This window comes from Haemaphysalis longicornis, unplaced genomic scaffold, assembly GCF_048455015.1.
Source record: "Haemaphysalis longicornis isolate Haplotype H1 unplaced genomic scaffold, Haemaphysalis longicornis Haplotype H1 scaffold_8, whole genome shotgun sequence".
NCBI classification, from domain to species: Eukaryota; Metazoa; Arthropoda; class Arachnida; order Ixodida; family Ixodidae; genus Haemaphysalis; species Haemaphysalis longicornis.
The window spans coordinates 46278218-46292164 of record NW_027526445.1 but is presented as its reverse complement, the minus strand read 5'-3'; the positions used below and the strand labels follow the sequence as shown (position 1 = coordinate 46292164).

General features: G+C 54.6%; 1 protein-coding gene and 1 pseudogene across 1 annotated transcript in view; both read left to right on the top strand.

Annotated features, from left to right (window-relative positions):
- LOC144148277 (uncharacterized) overlaps positions 1–13947 on the top strand; it is a 288013-nt gene that overhangs the window by 79193 nt on the left and 194873 nt on the right. The window lies entirely within an intron of this gene.
- Positions 3193–13814, top strand: LOC144149667 (ATP-dependent DNA helicase DDX31-like; annotated as a pseudogene).

Genomic DNA, 13947 nt, shown 5'->3' with positions numbered 1-13947 from the left:
CCAATACAACTTTCTGAATACTTCTTGTAAACATGCTGTGAATAGCATTGGAGAGATTGTGTCTCCTTGTCTGACGGCCTTCCTTATATATGCATTTTACTGCTCTCCTTATGGAGGATGATGGCAGCTGTGAACCCATTGTACATATTCTCTAGTATTCTTACATAATGCTCATCTACCCCCTGGTTCCGTAATGCCTGAATGAATGCTGAGGTTTCGACCTAGTCAAATGCTTTCTCATAATCTATGAAGGCTATATAAAGTGGTTCAGTATACTCAGCGCACTTCTCTATTACCTGATTGATCGTGCGAACATGGTCCATTGTTGCATAACCTTTACAGAACCCTGCTTGATCTTTTGGTTGACTGAAATCTAAGGTTGCAGAAATTCTGTTACCGATTACCTTGGTAAGTACCTTGCAGACGACTGACAGTAGGCTCATCGGCCTGTAATTATTCAAGTCCTTCATGTCACCTTTCTTCTAGATTAGGATGGTGTTCGCATTTTTCCAAGGTTCCGGTACACTTGCGGTCATTATATGCACTGGGTATACAGGTTTGCCAGTTTTAGATGCGACGCTGAGAGCATCTCTTGTCAGCGGCCCTGTCCTTGTGTGCGTCCGTTGTTGTTGTCCGCAGCCACTCTCCCCCTCTCCTCTCCGATAGCGAACACTCTCTCGCGAGGGGCATTGGATTGGATTCGATTGGATTCGATTGGATTGGCTTGGCTTGGCTTGACTTGGACTAGATTGGATTGAATTGGATTGGATTGGATTAAAGTGGATTCTGTTGGATTGTGTTGCGTCATAACCGCGGCACTCATTCCGCGGTCTCCTCTCCTTCGGGCGCGCTGCGCATATAACCGGTATGCCGCTCTCCGGCGGCCTTTCGATCGACGGTTGCTCTCCGTTGCGCTTGAGCCCCCCTCAGCGTCGCATTACACCAGGGTTCCCGCGAGGGGAGGTGGGCGTAATTTTTTTCAAGTACAATTTCTCCGCCATCGTTCAAAAGGTCTGCTGTTATCTGATCCTCACCAGGTGCTTTGCCCCTTTTATTTCTTTCAGTGCCTTCCTTACGTCTTCGGTTGTTAGTGGTGGGATGTTTATCTCCTCTGAACTACTTTCTCGTTAGGCATTATTCTGGATGCCCCGGCTACTGTACACCTCGGCTACTGTGACTATTTTCTGCCTATTTGTGATGACATTGCCTTGCTTGTTTTTTAGTGCATACATCTGATTTTCCCCTCGCCAAGACGCCTCTTCGCTACTTTCAGGCTACCTCCGTTCTTTACATTGTATTCGATCCTCGCCACACTATACTTCCGTATGTCATCTGTCTTACGCTTATTGCTTAACTCCGAAAGCTCCGCTAGTTCTATTCTCTCAGCTGGGGTGGAGATTGTCATGGTTTGCCATTTTCGAATTAGATCTTTAGTCTCCTGGGAAAGTTTACCAGTATCCTGTTTAGCCATCATGCCCCCGACTTCTACTGAACACTCCGTGATAATGCGTGTAGGGTGTCGCTGGCTTCCTTTGTCGTAAACTCTGCTTTTTCGGTAAGAGCTGAATATCGAATCTGCAGCGCGACTCTGAATTCTTGTATTTTACGTCTTACTCTTCGCTCATTATTCGGCTTCTTTCGTACTCGCTTGTTACGGTTCCTCCTCAAATCTAGCCGATTTCGAGATCTTACCATACGGTGGTCACTACACCTTACCCTTCCGTGCACTTCCACATCCTTCACGACGCCAGGGTTATCGCATATATTGCAAGCTCTACCCTCGAGACTCAGCCGCTAGGCTAGCTCCACTGAGCGCCGCCACAGACCGCCAACTTGTAATGGCAACAAACAGCAAAAAACACACTGGACACGAAAATCGCCAACCCCGACGTTTATTGCACTGCAATAAGAGACGTCGGGCGCGTCGCTCTACCACCGCCAAGACCACCTTGGTCAGGACGGGAGAAACAGGCACGAGGGCGGACAAAGGAAGGCCAAAAAGTACCAACACGTGCCTACAGCCGCTCCTGATAATGGCTGGTATCCAACGGGGGCCCTTCATCTGTCGTCGGCCCTGGCCCAGCCTGCCCCGAGCTTCCGGGTGAAACCGGCCCAGTCAGGGAGTCCGCAGCGCCCCCGCCATCATCCTCCCCAAGCGGGGAAACCAACACGGTGTTGGGGAAACCCGCGGCCGCAGGGAGAGAAAAGGATTTCTCCCTCTCGCCTCCGCGGCGAGCCGAGAGAGATAGGGAAGGTGGCGGACCTCCATATTTCCCACATCCCTCCCCCCTTAAACCGAAGCCCCTCGACATCGCGAGACCCCAGCTAACGATGACCTCACTGTTTGTTTCGCTGCCTGAACACTTCTCGAGCAGGTCCAAAACTCCAATCCAGAACACGTGCAACCCACGTTGCAAGTACACGTGCAAGTCCACGTGCAAGTCCACGTTGCACCACGTGAAAACGTGCAAGTCCACGTTGCACCGCACTGCGACCACATAGTTCGCCACAATCATAACATAGTTCGCCACAATCCGCCGATTGACCTGAATTTGATGGTCTGCACACAAGGCTGGCTGCATGCACTGTTGGGCGGCCCACGGTCCACAGGTCCCACGAGTGAAGTAGGCTGGGCCGATTTAAAACAGGGCCCGGGCTGCAGGCTGCTGCCAGGTGGTCACTTCCCGCAGCGGTTCGCCTCGCGCCGACGGTACGCATGCTTGCCGCACCGCCGGCGGCTTCCGCTGCTTACGGGTTCAGCAGTGACGACCTCTCATGACTGGACACGGGCTGGAGGCTGCATTCGTAGGACTGCCTCCCAGGTGGCTGCTTAGCCAAGCGCCGACCATGGCTTCCACTCGGCTCGCCTCTGGCGAGCGCCTCAGCCAACGTGGAGGGGGCGCGTTCAGCTTAGCGCGGGAGCCGCCACCCCCGCGAAGCTCACTCACTGTACGGGCGGCGGGGTCCTGTTTTGGCGTAACAGCTCGGCTCTCGTTCTCCCCGGTTGACGGCTGGCTCGGCTGGCTCGCAGCAGGCCTGACGCGGTGGCGTCGTGGCTGGAGGGTCACTCGAACCCTGGGCGTGTGGTCTTTAACCCTCCGGAGACGGTGGCCCACCTGGTCAACGGACTCACTCGCCGGTTGCGGGTGTTGTAGTGGTGCGCCGGGAACCTTCTTCCGCACTTCCCTCGAGATGGCGACCTCGAGAGTGCGAAGTGAGAGCGTCAGCAGTTTCTTCCATCGGAAAGTACTGCTTCAGCTCGCCCACGTGAATGGGGCCGCTGATCCGACCAGCGACTACGAACGGTCCGACCCACCTGGGTGCGAGACCGGCCGCGAACCCCGCACTAGCATCGCTTAGCGCGTGGTTACATTCCAAGACAGTGTCTCCACATTGCTACGCCACGTCTCAATGATCTCGGTCATAGGCCGCCTTTTGGTGGACACTGGCCTTACCGCCGCCGCGCTTCGCCTCCTTGATGGCTTCCGCAAAACGCTTGCGCAAGCGCCGCGCGTAAACCGCATCTGCTGCTTTCGCGGGGACTGCGTTCGCCCTCCTGGCCAGAACCGTGTCCGTCGGCGTGTTCAGCTACCTGCCGAACATCAAGAACGCACGCGTGAAGGCCGTGCACCGGTTCACGCTTGTGCGCAGAGGGAAGGAGATCGGGCTGAAGTGCTCGTCCCAGTCTTGTTGCCGTCGGGAATACGCCCCAAGCACTGGCTTTACGTCTCGATTTCAGCGTTCCGTCTCGTTAAACTGTGGGTGATAGCATGATGTTGTTTGCTTTCTGACACCTATGGCCGCACAGGCTTCACGAAACAACCTTGATGTGAAATACGTGGCGTTGTCGGTTATCAGCGGCTCCCGAAATCCGTATCGATAGAACACTTGGTACAGCTTTTGCAGGACCTCCTGTGCTGTCGCTTTGCGCAGCGGATAGAGTTAGGCGATCCCACTGAAGTGGCATGTCACCACAAGTACAAACTTGTACCCTCTTTTGCTGCGCGGCGGCGGGCCCATCAGATCGCAAGCCAGAACTTCCCATGGCTGTGCCCGCGATAGGCTGAAGCAAGCCCGGTGCCTTACCGCCTCGCGGTTCGCGCTCTTGGCAGACGTGGCATGTGCGTATGTACCTACATACTTGTGCTTTCCTGCCGGGCCAGGTAGCACACCGACAAAGCTTCCGCCGTGTCTTTGGCGTGCTACCGTGGCGGTCTGCGTCATGGTAGTGCTGCAATGCAGCACACCTGAGCTTTTGTGTGATAACGGCTCTAAAACACTCACTTGAGTTATATTTGCCGGGCACGTATTTCAGCAGAGCTCCGTCGGCGTCAAGCAGGTAACTCTCCAGCTCACTCGCAATAATACCAGCGGCATTAGATGCCGTGCCAGCCGCAATACCAGCAGCTTCCCGGGGCCCGTCATTCTCCGGTGTTCGATTTGCCTGAGGGTCCGTCTCTTCACTAAGACTGGCGATCCCCTCCCGAGAAAATATTTCCTCCTGCTTAGCCTCGACTAGCTCTTCCCGACTGAACGCAAACTCGAGTGGAAGTAATCCCCCGACGAGATGGGTATGCGCTGAGCTTTCGAAACTTGGGTTTTCCCACGTTCCGGCCAGGACGTCTCTCAGGTGGCAGAGGTGCTCCTCGAAGGTGCGGGAGTAGACGACGATGTCGTCCACATAGGCGAGGGCATGCTGCCACTTTGCTTCACCTAGCACCCGGGCGATCAGGCGTTCGAATTTGCTGGGACGTCCACACAAACCATAGGGCATACGTACGAACTCGTACAGCCCCCGATGGCGAGTGAACGCTGTCTTGCATTTTTCGCCGGGACGCATCTCGACCTGAAGGTACCCTTGCTTGCTTCCAAAATGGCGAAGTATTTCGCGCCACCGAGATTCTCAACGATTTCGTCTACTCTCAGAAGGAGGTACGCATCCTTTTTTGTGACCGTCTTCAGCCACCGATAATCAACGCATAAACGCCAGCTACCATCTTTCTTTCGACAGAGCACCAATGGGAATCCCCAAGGGCTCGTGGAGTGGCGGATAATGCCTGCTTTCAGCAGTTAGTTCCTGCAGCGCCACATAATTTGTCTACCTCTTGGCGGGGCTGACGGGCCAGAGATCATTTTTATGATTGAGCATCTCCGGTGTCTATGCAGTGTGGCACCAACATGGTAAAACCTGCTTGCTTAGTGAATATCTCGCCGAAGTCACCTCACAACGACAAGACGCAGTCACGCTGCGCTGCTGTCAGCTCGCTAGCACTTGCAAGGAGCGCGCATAATTCCTCGCGCTGACGTCGGGGTTGAAAGCGCGCAGCGCGGAAGACGACAGTCGAGGCAGCAACAACAACCTATCTCGGAGTGTTGAACCTCTGGATCCTCCAGCTGCGGCGCGATTCTCAGGAAGGGGAGCGACACGTCGTGATCCGATGAGGCTTTAATGGAATCTAGAAGAAGTGGAGCGAGCCGACGCACCCACAAGAGCATGCGGCAGCTCGTGAAGAGCATGATGAAAATGATGATGATCGGCGTCGTCTGCTAGAAGTGGTGAAGACGAGGAAGTCACAACAGTCTCCCCCACCGACAGATGACGCTAGGTGGATTCGGAACGGTAAAGTCGGGGTTCGGGGCGCTTGAGTGGAGTGCCGCAAGGAAAACGTAGATTGTTGGACCTGAAGACTCTGTCCCGTCCGCCGATCTCAACTCTTCAGTTCATGCCAAGGCCTACAGATATCTTGGACGAGTTTTTTCGAGTAGCATTCTATCCTTCAATGAGTCCGCATTTTTTAAGTGCAATGCACTTCTTAAGCGACCCTGAACCTGCGTCCACCGGCGATGTCCGCGCACGTGGAGATGGGCGCGCGCAGCCTGGCCGCTGACATGGCACATACCCACGTGGGGGATTGGCCAAGAATCGGGCGTGAGAAGGGCTAATGCACCTGCTTAAAGGAGTACTGACACGAAATTTCAAAGCTGAGATCCGCTCTAGCAATCAAGTACAACGACAACACAAATAGGTGTCTGTGAATAAATGCATCTTTCTTTCTTTGTAGTTGTGTGTGTGTGTGATCTCTCTTTCGCGAACATTACCGAACCGCGCAAATTCAACTCGTGCATTCGCACTTTCGCATTCTTCCCCTCGGGGAAATGTGTGGAATTTTTCGGGAGACGTTCCAGGTGAAATTTCCGAGCTTCGTTCCTCTTCGTTCCTCGTTCCAGAGCGCTTTCTCCGCCATCGGTGTTTATACCACCTAACCTGCTGCTTCTATCAATTTGTCCAGCGTGTTTTGCTAGGCAGAGGCGATTTGTGAGGATAGGAGAGGGAACGCTTTCTAAAGGAGAGAAATTTGCTGTAGACGGAAAACTTTTCTTGCACTTGTCGGACCTTCTGTGAGGGCGTGATTTTGCTGCCTTTTCTTTGTGTTTTCCTCTCTGGTAGTCTTCGCGTCGTCACTTCCGCTGTGTTCCGTGTATGCAGCGCGTCAATTTTCCCTTGACGCCTCACTTTGTGCACGGCATGATGTCTCCTGGTACGTGTTTTCTATTTGCATTCTCTTTTTGACTCGCTGAGTTTTGTAGAAGTCCACTCGCGAAGATTTCCTGTATCCTTTGACGCCTCCTAGCTGGGGTGCAGAATGATTTTGGACTTGAGCGAAAATATGTCCGACCGCTTTTTGCATTGAAGTCGTAGCTCTTTTGAGGTTCCAGAAAGAGAGCAAAAGGATTTTTCCGCTGAAGCCATTCTTTCTTCCGAGGCGGCAAATACAACAGCTTGCTTCTTCAGCAGGGAACTCGAATCCAATGAGGGGATCGTCCACACATATAGAGCCTGGTGGCAGTCGCGCTGTCGGTGGGTCGCAGTTTTCCGGAGTCTGCCGAACCTTTATAGAGCCTGCTTGCTTGGATGTGCTCTTGTCTTTTGCTATTGCATGAACGGTCGCCGGGCGTGGCGCCGAAGACCGGCCTTCGTGCATCTTGAAACGTAGACTAGCCGCCAAGGTGACAACCTTGTCACGGTACTTTCCGGCGTCTAACGTTTCAATCTCTAGCAAGTCGTCTGGGGTCTCCTCAAAAATGGCGTCATCCACTGTCTCAATCTGTGCGTACAATGCGCCGATTCGCTCGAGAAGCACACTTACTGCAGATGGTGTCGCCTCTCGATTTCCCCTGTTGTGGCCTTCCACTTGCGCTAGAAGGCCATCCAGTTGCGCCCGTAGTCTGAGGCGTCGTCGAAGTTGCTGTTCCATTTGGTCGCACGCAGCTGGGAACTCTCGCCAAGATCGCAGGCGCCGCGTCGTTTCCTCTGCATTCGCGGCTCCGTGCGTCGATGTGCTTGGCGTCGGCTAGAAGTCCCGGGTTCTCGGCACCATGTGTTGGACCTCTGGACCCTCCAGCTGCGGCGCGATTCTCAGGAAGGGGAGCGACACGTCGTTATACGATGAGGCTTTAATGGAATCTAGAAGAAGTGGAGCGAGCCGAGGCAGCACAAGAGCATGCGGCAGCTCGTGAAGAGCATGATGAAAATGATGATGATCGGTGTCGTCTGCTAGAAGTGGTGAAGACGAGGAAGTCACAACACGGAGGTTGGAGCGCGCGCCGGCTACCGACCGCGCTTGCAGCTTTTCCTTCCCGCTGCAGGAAACGTTTCGGCGGCGACACACAGCGACTTCGCTGCATGCGGAGGCTCGAAAACGGTTTTAGCGGCATAAACGGGCCCTCCCGATAGCCTCCATTGCCGATGTCCACGACGCGGTTACGCTGCGCCGCTGTCAGCTCACTAGCGCCTGCTAGGAGCGCGCGTAATACTTCGCTCCGATTTCGGGCTCGAGGGCTGGCGCTACAGGGAAAATCAGCCGAGGCAGCAGAAACAACTGAGCTCGGAGGTTGATGCATGTGCCGGCTATCGGCTGCGCCTGAAGTTTGAGCTTCCCTCGGCGAGCGGTACGTTTCGGCGGCGCGCTCACACAGCGACCTCGGTGCCGGCGGATTCTCGGCGAACGGCTTTAGCGGCGTAAATGAGCCCTCCCGATAGCATCCGTTGCCGATGTCCGTGACCAGTCCACCTTGGACATAAATTCGCCAGAATGACTGGGACTGTAAGTCCGGGCAAGTGGACGAAACGCATTCGCCGTACACGCTGACTCCAACGCACGACGAGGCGTACGTCACCGCCTGACGTAACATCATCACACGCAAGACGGAGTGGCAACTTTCGCGCGCGCAGCCGAATGGCTTTGCGCACGAGATGGGAAACGACCTCGTCCCCTATGAGTGAAACGCTTGCCCCGGTGTCCAGCAGTGCCTTAAAACTCCGCCGCGCAATTGCGAGGTCGAGAAAGGGCGCAGGCGCGCTAGTCGAAACTCCGACTCTGAATGCGGCGGGCGCGGTGATGTTTGCTTCCTGGGAGCGTTGATCAGCCGCCAGTGAATTAACCGGTGGCCCGTTGCGTTTCTCTGCCCACTTGGGCAGATTCACATCATATGACCAACTTGGCCGCAGTTGAAACAGCGAACAGAAATCCCTGCTGCTTGGTGCACCGTTCGAGGCTGCTCGTGCCCTCCACGGCCAGCTGGGCGCATCCGGTTCTTCGGGGGCGAGTTGTGAGCGTGTGCAGGCAACGGTGGCAGCCCCGATCTCGAGTAGGGAAGCTCTATCGGGCGTGCGTTCGCCGACCGATCACCTGACCGGTTTGCTGCGTGCACTGCGCGTGAGGCTGGCAGGACCTCCGGCCGTATCGCCACCGCATAGTGCAACTCATACGAGTAGGGGTCCATCGCTCGGTCCCCGAGATCGAGCTTTTCTCCCTGGCAGTGTATCAGCGTAGAGCCGTCCTCGACTCGGCCGCTGCCCATAACTCCGCGCCAAGCACATCTTGGTTCCAGTGTTTCCACCGGTGGCGGCGGCTGCCGATACGCGCGTGCAGCCGCAAGTGCTGCTAGCACACGGCGAGCTTTGGCCGCCAACTCGTTGAGATCCCTGCACCTGCAGTTCCTCAAGTACAAGGCAAAGGTGGGGTGGCATTGCCTGACGACCCGATCGACCCGCTCCGAGTTCGGGGCATGTGGGTCGGCGTACTCGTAAAGCTCCTGCATCGCACGGATGTACTCGACCATCGATTTGTCCGGGGCTTGGGTTCGCATTTCCAACTCTCTACGCATACCCGGGCCGTAGCCGATGGGCAGGAAGTCTTCACTGAACATCGTCCGGAAGTGGTCCATCGTGCGCGCAGTATGGCCTACCATTCGATACTACCGGGCGGCACTGTCAACTACGGCTGCAGGCAGAACTCTGTGCAATACCTCGCTCTCGCTGATGCCGGTCGCCGGCTCGTAACGGCTCACAGCCAGCAGAAAAGCGTTGGGGCTCACTTGATCGCTGTAACTGCTATACGTCGGCATCAGTAGCTGCACTCTAGGAGCGGGTGAGCGCGCCGCCTGCAACACTTGCTGCATAGCACTTGCGAGGGCGTTCGCGATGGAGGTTGCATCCACAATCATTTCTTTGCTAAGGTGTGCCTGCTTGATCAATTGCACGACAGGCGCGCCGTGTGGGGCTTGAACATCCTCGTAGGCCCGGCGCATGGGGGTTGAAGTCGTGGCGTCACCTGACGTAGAGCGCTCGCGGAATTCGGAACTTTCTGAAATTCTCGTTGCCGCGCAAGCCGCACTCGCGGTTGCGTAGGGGAAGTGGAGAAGGGGGACCCGAGCCGCTCCTGTGGCTGCGGAGGATGCTGTTCATACAGAGCATCGTGGGACACTCCGGGAATGATCACAAAGGTCGTCCAACAGCACCAAATCCGCCAACTGATAATCCTGTGTTATGTATCTCGGAGATAGCGAAACTCGAATTCACTTGAAGACGAGTCCCACGTTCGGGCGCCAAAAATGTGGCGTCCAGGGTTCTTACGGCTGCCTATCTTGAGACTCGGCCACAAGGCTAGCTCCGCTGAACGCCGCCACGGACCGCCAACTTGGCGTAGCGGCAGCGAACAGCAAGGAACACATAAGACACGGAAATCGCCAAATCCGACGTTTATTGCACTGCAATAAGGGACGTCGGGCGCGTCGCTCTACCACTGCCAAGACCACCATGGTCAGGACGGGAGAAAGAGGCACGAGGGCGGACAAAGGAAAGCGAAAAGGAGCAACACGTACTTACGGTCACTACCTATGATGGCTGGTATCCAAAGGGGGCCCTTCCTCTGTCGTCGACCCCAGCCCAGCCCGACTGGAGCTTCCGGGCAAAACCGGTCCGGTCAAGTAGTCTCCAGCGCTCCCCGCCATCATCCTCCCGAAGCGGGGAAACTCACGGCCGCAGGAAGAGAGACGGACCTCCCCCTCTCGCCTCCGCGTCGAGCCGAGAGAGATAAAGAAGGTGGCGGACCTCCGTAATTCCCACAATGTGTATGCATAGAACTGGTGCTTCGAAAATTTCGACAACGTGCAGTCATCAAGACTCAGATCTCCTTCCATGACATATATGAGACAACAAAAATTCAGAAAGCTACGAGGCCATAAGAACGGCGAAACTATTTTGCAAAGATGAGGGTGGACTAGGAAGGATCACACCTGTTTTCTGTGCTACGAAATATTTGATTAAGAAATATTCCTCTTGGATAACATTTTGTGGTGTGTTCTGAGCAGAACCTCATCCGTAGGTTCCCCTAAACAGAACTTACAATACGCACGATCATTTTCTTGCTCCTTTCAAATTTTTCTGAACTTGACGATTCGAACATTTCTTGCTCTTTCCTTTATTGCCGAAAATGTTTCCGAACAGAGGCGTGATGTGGAAAGATATACGACTCTATTCTGTCGTCTTAAATTGCGCAGAGTCTTTAGTTTTGGACAGGTATGTCAAATTTTTTTTTTTGCAGTGTGTTTTTGGGAGGACGCGGAGTAACCTTAGGTTCGTGTGAGTAGAGGCGCATCTGCACTTTCTCCACGTCCTATCGGCATCTAAAAACCGTTCTAAATATTGTTTTTTTAGTCCTTCAGGAATTATACGCTTATGAAAGAGCTGACCCCCTGGTCATTTTTATGGAGTTTTACACGAGAGCAGAGATTTGTACGTCTGACCTTCACATTCAAATGCCAATGGCACAACGAAACCGAAGGGTTACTTCAAACTAAATAGGCCATTTAGAATAGTTCAAACGAACGAGCACATTATTGGGGCCGGGCTGGTGTTTGCAGATACATCTGGGACACCCGTCGTTAACAGTTCGCACATGATAAGTAATATAACTGTGGACCTGCTTAGTAGCAGCAATGGAGAGTGGGCCTTCTACCTGTTTCTGACAGCTCGCGTTCGCGAAGTCATTCCCCGAAGACTTGCAACACTATGCGTATTTTTCGAATTGGAAAACCGCGCTAAATAAACGTACGCGAATCTTCCACCATCGGTCGAACAATAAAAAGTTCCTTTCTTGGCTTCTTCCAGGGGAGGGGGGGGGGGAATTTTTTTTGTCAGTCGGTGGCGCAATCTACGAAACGAAGTGCGCTACTCGTTGAAGGATATTTGCACCAAGCCTGCGTACCGTTATGGGCTATCGCGCGTTTTGCGGTTCTCAGCGTGCGTTTGTTGACGGCTCGTTGGAAACGTCGGTGCTTGCCTGTGACATGTAATCGCCGTGCGCCGCGTTTCTAATGCTGGGCGAGTCTCGTGACCGAACATGAATCTTGAAAAGCGTTACGATTGCTTTTAGATCTTGTAATCGTTGCGAAGCCACGGGAGCCTTGCCTCACGTGGACATAGACGACTCCGAGATCGTGCTCAACCTGAACACCAACTTCCACCCGAGATAGAAACCGTTCGCGACCCCCGCTGCTGCTGCTGCTGCCGCAACCTTTCATGAGGGAGGCCCATCGCACTCGGTACGACTCCTACAATATCTGGAGCGCTGGGAACCGTACTGAACAAATGGAATCGCGATAGGCAAACGGGTGCCCCAAGCGACAGCGATGCGAAGATTCGCAGAAACGAACAGCCGACGCGAATCAAGGCGGAAAACTTCGTGCGGGCGTCTTCGCTATTTGACGGACGCGCTTCGCTCGCCGTACCCGAGCCGGGGCAGCAGACGACAGTCGTCGACGCCAAGAACGAACCGGTCTTCTCTTCGTCGCAGTTCGCCGACATCTCCGTGCACCCACACCTTGTTTCCTGCCTCCGAGATCGCTTCCAGATAACGACGGCCACGGAAGTCCAGAAGCTAGCCATACCGTCTCTCCTAATGCACCGCGACACCCTGATCAAGTCGCACACGGGCTCTGGTAAGACCTTGGCCTACGCACTTCCCACACTGCACCGCCTGCAGGAGATCAGGCCCAAGCTGACAAGAACGCGCGGCGTCCGTGCCGTGGTGATCGTGCCGACCAGAGAGTGGGTGCTGCAGACCTACGACTGGTTCGAGAAGTTGAGCAAGGCTTGCAGGTGGGTCGTTCCGGGCGTCCTGATGGGAGGGGAGAAAAAAAAAGTCCGAGAAGGCGGGGCTTCGTAAGGGGTTCGCGATCGTCATCGGAACTCCCGGAAGACGGACGGACCACTTGTAGCACACCAAGACCTTCTCTCCGAGCAAGACTGCCTGGATGGTGACTGACGAAGCGGGCAGGATGCTGGAGCTTGGCTTTGACGAGTCGGTCGCCAAGATCATCACGCTGTGGAAGGACCAGATGGAAGTGAAGGGAACGTGTGTTCTTCTATCTGCAACGTTGACGAAAGGCACCGAGAGGCTGGCGGGCCTGGCTCTAGAAGATCCAAACACAGTGGACGTCGCCGTTGAGACTGGTGCCGAGGAGCTCGAAGAGTTTGTCTTTCCGCCCTGCTTGAGTCAGTATTACCTCCAGGTCTCCGTCAAGCTGTCGCAGATGGCTCTGTGCTGTCTACTGCTGGAAACGTGCGTCGTCGCCGAACGCGGCAAGGCAATCGTCGTTCTGGCAACTTAGGACACGGTGGACTTCCAACACGCACTTATCTCCTCCGTCCTGGGATCATTCACGAAGAGATGGAGAAGCGAATCGCTTTGTCAAACTCCACGGGGAGATGACTCAGCACGACCCGCAGAAGTCTTCAATAGATTCCGAGAAGCGACGTCCGGCGTGCTGTTCAGAATTGACGTGGCTTCGCGAGGGTTGGATGTTCCATAGATTGGCCTCATCGCCCAGTGTTGTGTCCTGCTTTGACCTGAAGATTACGTCCATTGCGCTGCAAGAACCGCCCGAATCGGCGCCAAGAAAAAAGTCGTTCTCTTGCTTTTCCCGCCCGAAGTCGGGTTACTCGACGTTTTCCCGCAGAGGAACATTAAGCTGGACAAGTTGGAGCTGAAAGGCGTACTGTTCAAGGTCTTCACTATCAAGTCTCATATCTTGGAGGCAAGGACGGACCCGGGCCGAAAGCTCAAGACGATGGAGCCCTTTGTGACGGAGCTACAGCTCATCTTCGAGAGCGAGGTCTACAAGGAGACGGCTCTGCAGGTGATGGCCAAGAAGGGATTCCCAAGTCACGTCCGGTCGTACGCGTCTTACCCACGTGCCCTGATATCCGTGGTGTTGTTGAAGGCACTGCACCTGGGACGCCTTTCTAAGGCAGACTGCTTGAGAGAAACTCCAAGCACGCTTGGGGCGGAATGGGCTTCGCAACCCCCACAGCACACTCCAGGACGTCGTCCCGAGAGACGAGGCGCCCGTTTCGGACCCGTAGAGAAGCTGGGAAACGAGCAAAGCCACCCGTGAAGAAGATGAAGATGTCGGAACGTGACAGCGGACTTGTGGGGTCGATGATAAAGAAGTTCGTTCAAGACGATTGAGAACATTCGCAAAAAATCGTGGTGTTAATAAAAACATTGCCCCTCCTAATGTCATTGATAAAAGACGCGTCGTTGGTGCACTTGGTTATTAAGTGTACCATGGCCGACACTTATTTCGAACATTTACAGATGA